Here is a 9,498-nt window from a genome sequence, read left to right on the forward strand (position 1 = left end):
ATTTCCGGTAGCTGTAGTCCGGCTGGAGTCCGACGACCGCATCTCGGCTGTCCTCCGGCGGACGTACTTCGGCCGTACACGGGTGGTTTTGGAATGGCCGGAGCCATACGGCTGGAATCTGGCCGTATGACCGTAAGCCGGTCGACTGGCCGACGGACACTGGCCGTTGGACAGCCATGGGAGTACGGCCGTATACGGCCAAAAGGCCCACATTTGGACATGGGCCGAACATGGCTGCCGGAAAACGGCCGGACAGAAAATCACCGGCCAAAGTAAACCGGCCTGTTTTAGGCCGAACAGTCCTGTGCTACCTGGGATTAGGTTACAAACATTTCGCGACTTCACAACAGTTACGCCACATCTCAGCACATAAGCGAGCCAAATAAGGTGGCATGTGCAGCCAAAACCATTACAGAAGCTCGGTAAAGGCCATGTGCGTGAATCCGTAAGTGACAAATGAGGCAAGTACTTTCCCTGGTCACGGATCCCATGTAGATGCATACGCAGCTGTAAAGGGTCATGATGGCTCCGAGAGTGAACGCTATAAAAACAAAAGAACGTGTTTTGTAAAACCGCACAGAAATATGTTCCGAATGATCTCGGTAAGCAGTGCGAAAGTGTGTCACAGTAGCCTAGCACTTGCAAATAAAATCCAGATTACCCATTCTAACAAACCATCATTGATCGAACCGAAACAAAATAAATAAACACAGAGAAATTCGCTGATGGTCCACTTTTGGTTAAATTGAGCATGCTGCTTAATTTGCTGCCAAATGGAGCATGCTGCATGTATACGTTTTTACGCTGGGATATTTATTTTTCTTCTATATCCAAAACAGTAAAAGATCAGATTTTGCGTTGAGGAATGAAGACACCGACTACAGCAATAAATTCCCTTGGTGCGTATCTATTGTTTTCATACCACCATGTTTGCAATTGAATGAGCAATCGTTTCTACAGTTCTTATTCCTCGCTACAAGGTTCACATAAACGTTTATGCATCTGTCCTCAACAAAAAATAGCACAAACTGTAACACGTCTCAACCAACAAATGTTCATTTGGAGTATGTGGTTTCGCTATAGGTCCAAAAAAAATTACACCATTAGAATGAGGTAACAATCCGCACGCTGCTTCTTCACTCCAAACGCCAGATACGCCTTTGGGACTTCATTTTGCGCTCTTTCGCAGCACTTCAGCAGACTAGCAACCCGGAGCAGCATATGCAAAAGTGTACGGGCCAGTTTGCGTTTAGAGAAATAACCTTAATAATTTCCTTTTCAAATCCAAATGAAAATATCTTTGTCAGCCAATTCGTGCGCCGGCCATAGCGAGAATTTGCAATTTATCTATTCCTTTTCACTTCAGCGTAAGTGAATGTACCGCCGTGTTCATAAAACGAGGACACTAAAAACTTAATTTTTTTGTGCTTAACAGAACAGTATCCTTCTTTAAAGCTGTTGTTCCCGATTTTGTTCTTCAGCAAGTTATGATATTTATCAGAAACAGCAAGAAAGTTGCCAACAATCTGTCCTGTTTCTCGTTCATTTTGTCGTGCCGCAAATCATCACGTCACACAGTGTGAAGAACTATCCATTGTCAGCTGGAGGCATTTCCAGCCAGGGAGGTGTAGGTGCCTAGAAAAGGAAGTAGACACAAATCATGCAATTTACCTGGGCGATGGCTGATGGCTGGTGCCGTCATTTAGTTTGCACAATTTGTTAAAATTTTCATCTCTAGTTTACGCAATATAAACGAAGATAAGCAGAAAATTGGGCAACAGCTCATACCTTCACACCAACAACCCCTGAACCGAATGTGCAACTGCAACGAATACTGCCGGCAGCTGTATTAAAAACCTGCTAGTATTGTTGGAGTTACACTTCGTGCCTTAATATCCCGTGTGCTGAGCCAAAGTTTTGCATACAATCGCTTGAGACGTACTTATACCTGTCGAAGTGTTTCAGAGAACTCTTAGGCAGATTTCCCACCCCTGCAGCGTGTATACGTTGTGTCACGTGGTGTCACGAAATGTACGTCGGAAAATTGAACAGAAGAAGTGATTCTTGTTTTCACCCTTTCGAATTTTATAGTGTAGCGGCGTAAGTACTAGGACAATCCCCCTCCGTGAGAATTTACGAGAATCCTGCGCCCGTGCCTAATGCTAGAGATAGTCAGCCATTTTCTTGTTTTTTTCTCGCCTGTGGCCGCTTCTCGCTAGCTAGAAAACTGCTTTCGAAGGACCCAATTGAGTGTTTGGCGTTGACTTTATCGGTTCCAATAATATTAATAATTGGCGCAACAAATTTGTGGTATGCAAAAGGGGATATATATACACAATTGCATTCAATATTGTCTTTTTGCATCAGGTCGTTTGAATTGCTTATGGGTACTAATTAATGGGTCATTCGGGTTTTAATCATAACGACATTTTATTTTGCGGCCCCGTTCTTTTCGATAATAAATTAGTATTTCGAGGGTCCTCACGAATTTCAACGAGTGGGTTAGCCCTTGCCAATCCCCCTTGTGGGTACCTCTCAAAACCTTTTAGGGCGTCATGATAATCATCATCAAATTCAACATCATCATCATCTTATTCTTTATCTTCTCGCCATACGTACACCCTTGCTACCTGGCCTTTACTAGTTAAGTGCTGCGCCAAATAAATAGGTGCATCGCCACACCGCTGTCTACATCTGCGTCTACAAGGACGTAACACTGATGGAAGAGCCTGGCTTTTCTGATGCGTGTACCCCTGTTCGGCGGTAGCACAGAAATGCCGTGTCCCATCGACACCCCGGTCCACCGGAGCAGTCGGCGTCGGCCTCAGTCTCTCTCCTGAATTACCAGCCTTCTTCCCAACCTTCAAGCCCATCAGGTCCCCCAAGTTCCCGTTATGGCTACAGCGCAGGGGACAATTCACCAGCCTCGCGAACCCAATAAATTCCATCGTGATGTCTTCGAGGATGTTCAACATTAGATTGCGGACTTCGAGCGCGTTGCCACTTTTAATGAATGCGACCAAACGCTGAAATTGAAGAAGGTTTTCTTATCGTTGGAAGACAGTGCTCCTACTTGGTACGACAATCATGAGGGCACTTTGACAACCTGGACCGAATTTTGCCAACAGTTGCGGTAAACGTTTCCCAGCACGGATCGTCGTGACCAAGGACTCTGTTTACGAGAGTCTCCCCAACGAAATGTGAACATGTTTGCCGATGACATGGCGCGCCTTTTTTGCCGCGCTGATCCTGCCATGTCTGAAGCAAAGAAACTCTGTTACCTGACGCACCATGCCAAGGAGCAGCTGTTTGCCGGTCTTGTACGAAATCTACCACACACCGTGCAAGAGTTTATTCAGAAGGCCACGACTCCAAAGAGGCTCGCAGGAGCGAAGCCGCCAGTATTGTCGGATGTCCACCAATGCTACCGGAAACGCTGCCAGCTTGACGAGCGACGACTGCACTTTGAGAGAATGGTCAAGTCGGTTTTGCGCGAACAGCTATACAAGTTTGGAATTGCAACTCCACATCCGGTGCCGTCTCTGGCCAGGGTTGTGCGTTAGGTGCTGCACCAAGAATTTTCGCCTCTTGCTCCTTAGCCGCCAGCCCAAGAGGTGCCGGCAAGCTACACAACAACATTGCGTGAGCAGTTCGCAAGTTGGCCGACTGTCTTATCTCGACAGCCAACCCCACCAGTGCAGCCGCGTCCTATGCCAGAATCGGCAGTACCACCTGCACCGGTTCGAAAAACGGATGTGTGGCACACAGCTGACCGGCGGTAACTGTGCTATCACTGCGGTGAACCTGACCACATTCACAGACGCTGCCCATACCACGCTATTGGGCTCCGTGGATTCCCTTCAGGCTGCTCCTTCCTCCAGCCTGTCTTGGCCAGCGGCCTTTTGAAATCGCCGACTACTTCGCCGCACGCAACACGATGTCGCACATTCGTCGATCGCGTTCACCTTCTCCTCTACCGCACTTCTCGCCGACCCGTCGTGAACACCGATATGGGCCCGAAGTCCGGTTTTCCGGCCCACTACGGGGACGCCAGCCAAAGCAACCTCGGGGGCAAGGTTGCTGACAGTGGAAGACCCGAAGACGTTCACGACCGCCGACACAAGGCCACAATGTATCGAAGAGGACCCGATGGGAATAAGGAACCGACAGAGTACGGTCGCAGTCTGTACGCGCAACAACGACGACCTTCAAAGCTGACGAAGTCGCTAGTGCAGAGTTTGGTGTAGCTATCGACGGGCATGACGAGACTGGTTCACTGGACACCGGCGCGGATTACTCCTTCATCAGCCAACAATTTGCCGACCGCACGCCCAAAGTAAAGACATCGTGGGGCAGCCCGCAATTTTGATCATCTGGAGGTCACCTCATGACAGCGGTAGGGAAGTGCACGGCCAGGATTCGGTTAAGGTGCTCTGACTTTGTTTGCACTTTTGTCATTCTTCCACTGTGCTGCAAAGACATAATCTTGGGGATGGACTTTCAGTGTTAATATCAGGCCGTTTTAAAAATTGGTGAGAGTTCGGTTAGCCTATCGGCTAACATGCCTATGGAAGAGCTTGCCGAGCAGTGATGTGTGCCTCTAAGAATCGGCGAAGACGACGTAAGCGTGCCACCGCGGTCCTTCGAGTTTGTCACGATAGCATGCGACGACTCTTGCACAGCCAGTGGTGTTGCTGAGCTGCATGCTCCGCGGCTTGTACACGATGGCTTTGCCATCACAAGAGGCCTCGCGTGCTTATCCTGCACCCGCTGCAATCTTCTGCTAAAGAATTTCAGTTATAAGTGCAGCCACATAGCTGAAGGAACTATGGTAGTTTTCGTTGAAGCTACAGCGAAGCACATAGCGGTTTCCTGCTGCATACTCGCACTGCAACACCGGCAAGCTTCAAACTCATGATAGGTGTCAACCCCAGCCTGTCCTCTGGAAAGTCACGAACGCTCCTTGACGTGCTGGAAGACTACAAATAATGCTTTTTGTAAATGACATGTGTTCACCAGACGCCGCTTAGGAAACACTGGATAATTACAGAAGACGTGACGAGGCCCATTCATGAGAACGCGTGCCATGTGCCCCCCAAGCAGCGCGATGTTATACAACGGAAGGTCCAGAAGCTACTGTAAGACGACGTCATCTTAACCTCCCAGAGCCCCTGGTGTCTACGATCGTTCTCGTCAAAAAGGACGGCACATAACGTTTCTCTGTTGATTACTGCAAGCTAATCAAGGTGACAAAAAAGGACGTCTACCCGTTGCCTCGGGTTGACGACTGTCTGGACAGACGGCGACACGCCCGCTACTTTTCATCTATGAACCTCAAAAGCGGCAATTGGCAGATAGAGTTCGATGAATGCAATCGCGAGGAAACAGCTTTTGTGACACCGTATGGGCTCTATGAATTCAAGCTTTTGCCCTTCGGGTCGTGCTCTGCCCCAGCCACTTTTCAACGACTCATAGACACCGTGCTCTCGGGCCTAAAGTAGCAAACCTGCTTGGTCTACCTGGACGACGTGATCGTATTTTCCACCACGTTAGAAGAACTCGTCGAACAACTCACGTAGGTCCTGGAGGCAATACGATCTTCCGGACTCACGCTGAAACCCAAAAAGTGTCATGATGTGTACAAGCAACTGCTCTTCCTTGGACACGCGGTCAGGAGTGCCGGCGTACGTCCGGATTCCCGCAAGTCTGAACCAGTTGCCGCGTTCCCCACGCCTTTCGACAAGAAAGCTTTCAGATGAGTTTTAGGCTATGCTCCCATGAACGGGGATTAATTGGGAACTCCGCCAACATAGCAGCCCATCTTACTCGGCTTACGCGAGATGATGATGCGTTCCTCTAGAATAAAAAAAACAGGAGGATTTCAACCAGGCACGGCAGCGGCTGCAAGCACCACTAGTCCTAACTCACTTCGACTAAAATGCGGCCACCACACTCCACAACGACACCAGCAACGTTGAACTCGGAGCGCTTCTCCTGCGATGGCAACACGGTGTTGAAAGGGTTATAGCTTACGCCAACCGAACGCTAGCAGCTTCCGAAGATAAATACTCGGTGACCAAAAAGGAGTGGCTGGCCGTCATGTGGGCAGTACTAAAATTTCGACTGCATGTATATGGTCGTTCACTTACAATGGCCAGTGAGCATCACTGACTTTCGTGGCTGATGAGCCTGAAGGACTCGTCTGGACGACTAGCTTGAGGTGCCCATGGCTTGAAGAATGCGACATCACCGTCGTGTACAAGTCTGGCCGAGAGCATGTGGACGCCGACTGTCTCTCACGAGCGCCCGAACTCCCAGAGTCGGCGAATGACTACGACGATGACGACGCATTTCTTGGCGTGCTCGGCGTATTGTCTGTTTCAGGGCGGCAGCAAGCAGACCCGCAGCTGCGGCCAATGGTTGACTTCCTAAAAGAATAAACTACCGCCGTGCCGAGACTGTTCCCAAAAGGAATTTTATCGTTTTGCCTACGTAGTGGCATCCCCTATAAAACGAACTTTTTCTCCTGTGGCAGAAGCTACCTGCTCGTAGTTCCCACAGAACTTCGAAACGAAATTTTGTAGGCTTGTCATGACGGGCCAATTGTCGGTCACCTCGTCTACACACGTTCTCCGGCTAGGATTCAGCAGTCCGAAACTACTGGCCGAAACTCTCTGCGGCCATGCGATAATACGTGCGGGCGTGTCATGAATGCCAACGCCGCTGTTGCGTACGGGAAGGCCGACCCGAGCCGAGCTCCGTCGCCTCCGACATAAGTTTGGTAGCGTGGTTTGAAGCAAGCGGCCAGCCGCTGTTGCAGCCGTGAAGAAGTCCAGAAGCCGTAGGCTAACTTAACTGTTTACTTCATAGCGAGAGGTGAGCCGAAGCCAAAGAACAATGCCCCGACGGGCGAGGTAAGAGTACAAGAGTCGAGCAGTGACAGCAATGATTCACTGCTGAAACAGGAATGGGGTATAGCGCTTGCGGGGGTCGTATTTATACCCAAAAGCGTGAACGGTCAAAACACCGTTCCCTCTAGATTGTGTACACGCCACGAACGTCACAGACACACACAACTCTCTTTCCAGAGTTCGTGACCAGTCGGTAGTAGCGGCGCACGCTGAGTCCGAGAGGGGAGAGAGGAGGTCTCTCCAGGTGGACGCGGGGCTTCTGTGTCCTTGGGGCAGGCCTGGGCCTGGAGGCTTCGCCGCCCAGCCGAGGAGTATTGAAACAAAGCCCAACGACAGGCTCAATTGTAACAGCGCAAAACACCACCACTCCGGCCTGCGGGTCTTCTTCAGCCAGTTAAGATTTCCGAAAAACCCTTTGACGAGGTCGGTGGGAACCTTTTGGGGCCATTTTCGACGTTATCTACCAGAAACAAGTGGAGAATAGTTGCCACTGACTACCTCGCTCGGTGTGCGGAAACGAAAGCACTCCAGTGGGGAACAGCGACCGAGATGCAGTTTTGTAACGTGAGCTACACTGGCCAAGTTTGAGCAGTTTCGCGTGGTTCCTGGAGAGCCGTGCTGCGCAGGCGCGGCACGTGGTGGCCCGGTTCACTTGATGAACATGTGAGGGGTGGCCGGGGGTGGAACCGATGGCTCGTGCGTAGCTGCAACACCTGCGTGCGCCTAAAACCTTCAAAACAGTGGGGTGCTTATTCGTGGAAGAAACCGACTGAGAAATGAGGGAACCAAATAGGGAAAAGGGGACGTCGGGGTCTCGCGGGGTAAAACGGGCGAAACGCAAATACGCTTTGTCAGTGAGGAAGTCCTTACCTCAGTAACTGCACCAGTGGCGATTATTTATGTACAGAGAATGAAAACAGTCAACCATCACTTACCCAGTCCGCGTGTTATCAAACGCACATGGTTACTTAGATTTTTGGAATGCTGGGTTACCACATCAACGTAGAGTGCCGCAGCTTCGGAGTTGATTATTGAAGAAATTGTGCTGCAAAGATGACGCAATAAGAAAAGAAAAACTAGGATGAGGACAAAGCTCTCGACATCGTGTGGTGCACAGCGTGGAATCATTGAGGATACCTCCAGTAAACGCCTGATGGGGAACGTTCTAACAGTATGTACTCCATAAACCGCCGAAAGTGAAGCAACCGCAAGAGCCACGGAGTAGTTATAGGTAGATTGTTGGTGCCTCCTCCTACCTTTGCCATTTCTTCATGATTGGAACAGTGTTGTGAAATGGACCTTAAAAGTAGCTATGCTTGGACCCACGAGCAGTGTATGTTTGTCGTCTATGAGTTCGAAATAGGGCTTCGGTGATTAAGATATAGCGTCTTTCAATGCAGACATACGTAACCGTCGAGCCACCATTTGCGTCAGCTCTCCGCCGTACAACTAATGGGATCTTGTTTCAGGTCTTGACGCGTGTGACGACTGGCGCAAGGAAACTAGTGATAGTCACCGTACTGGTGTTTGTGTCACGTGCAAATTGAGGTGCGTGCGTGTCACGGCACACAACGGCATTCCATTCAGTCGCTCTCCTTGTGGACGCAAAACGTGATCAATGTATGGTCACAAAGGACCGCAATTGTGACCGTTAAACACGCAAAAAGGAACATTTGCAGAAAGAACACTTTTCAGCTCGAAAAGCAGTATGCCTTTGGGGCTAAAACAGATTTCTGCTTGATTTGCTTGGTCGTAACTGTAAATCAGTTTTGACGACAGGGAATATATTTACCTGGTAGCCGCGCTTACGACAGCAGCGAGGAACAGCCCGCTGAAGCCGAGGAACCCAACCAGGTGTTTTTTTACGTAAAAAGGCAAGATCTGCAGAAGAAAAGTTTTACATCAATTGCATTACGCGCCGGTTTTGTTGTTTAAATCCCGCATCAAATCACACATAGCAAACAGTATTCATCGAGAGTTTGGGCAGTTTCGAGTTATCGCAAGTGCCACGGACTTTTATTAAAAACTGGCTTCTGTGAAAGACATTCACTACGGTCAACCTTATACTCCCCTATTGTAATTAGATGAGTGTAATAAGACTACTGGCAATGGCGAGATTTGCAGTGAGGGATGTGTAGCATCAGGTTAAAAAATACAGAATAATAGAGTTTTCTAGAGTTTTCTAGGGTTAATGTGGTGCGTTAAAGAATGGATATAAATCTATATGGCGTTAAGCATGTAAATAACAGCGAGGCTGACAGAAAGCAACACCGGGTGTGAATATCAAAAGGTTCAGCTGTGACTTCTGCATTTGGGCAGAGACAAGGGAATAAACTAGGGAGGTTGTAGTAAATAAGCGTTGCAAAACAATAGAAGGTCCGAAACGCCACTACTGTGATCGAGAACCAAACGTCGGAGCTTAGATCTAGTAAAAAAAATTGTTTACCCATACGACAGTGTAGATTTTCATTGCGACTACACCAATCGAAGCAACACAGAGTCTTTTGTAGTGGAATAAGCCGGACACTTAAGTTCCAAATTCAGCGCGCAACCGAGCATGCTAGGAGGTAAAGAGAGCATTGTTTCA

General features: G+C 49.0%; 1 long non-coding RNA gene across 1 annotated transcript; it reads right to left on the bottom strand.

Moving 5' to 3' along the window:
- Nucleotides 1-472: 472 nt before the first annotated feature.
- LOC144151695 (uncharacterized) lies at nt 473-8,816 on the bottom strand. The gene is made up of 3 exons (XR_013318941.1): nt 8,704-8,816; nt 7,847-7,956; nt 473-541 (listed from the first exon to the last, which is right to left on the bottom strand). It is a non-coding gene; the product is annotated as an uncharacterized LOC144151695 (long non-coding RNA).
- Between the last annotated feature and the right edge of the window lie 682 nt (nt 8,817-9,498).

The sequence above is a fragment of the Haemaphysalis longicornis genome, unplaced genomic scaffold (genome assembly GCF_048455015.1).
Source record: "Haemaphysalis longicornis isolate Haplotype H1 unplaced genomic scaffold, Haemaphysalis longicornis Haplotype H1 scaffold_9, whole genome shotgun sequence".
NCBI classification, from domain to species: Eukaryota; Metazoa; Arthropoda; class Arachnida; order Ixodida; family Ixodidae; genus Haemaphysalis; species Haemaphysalis longicornis.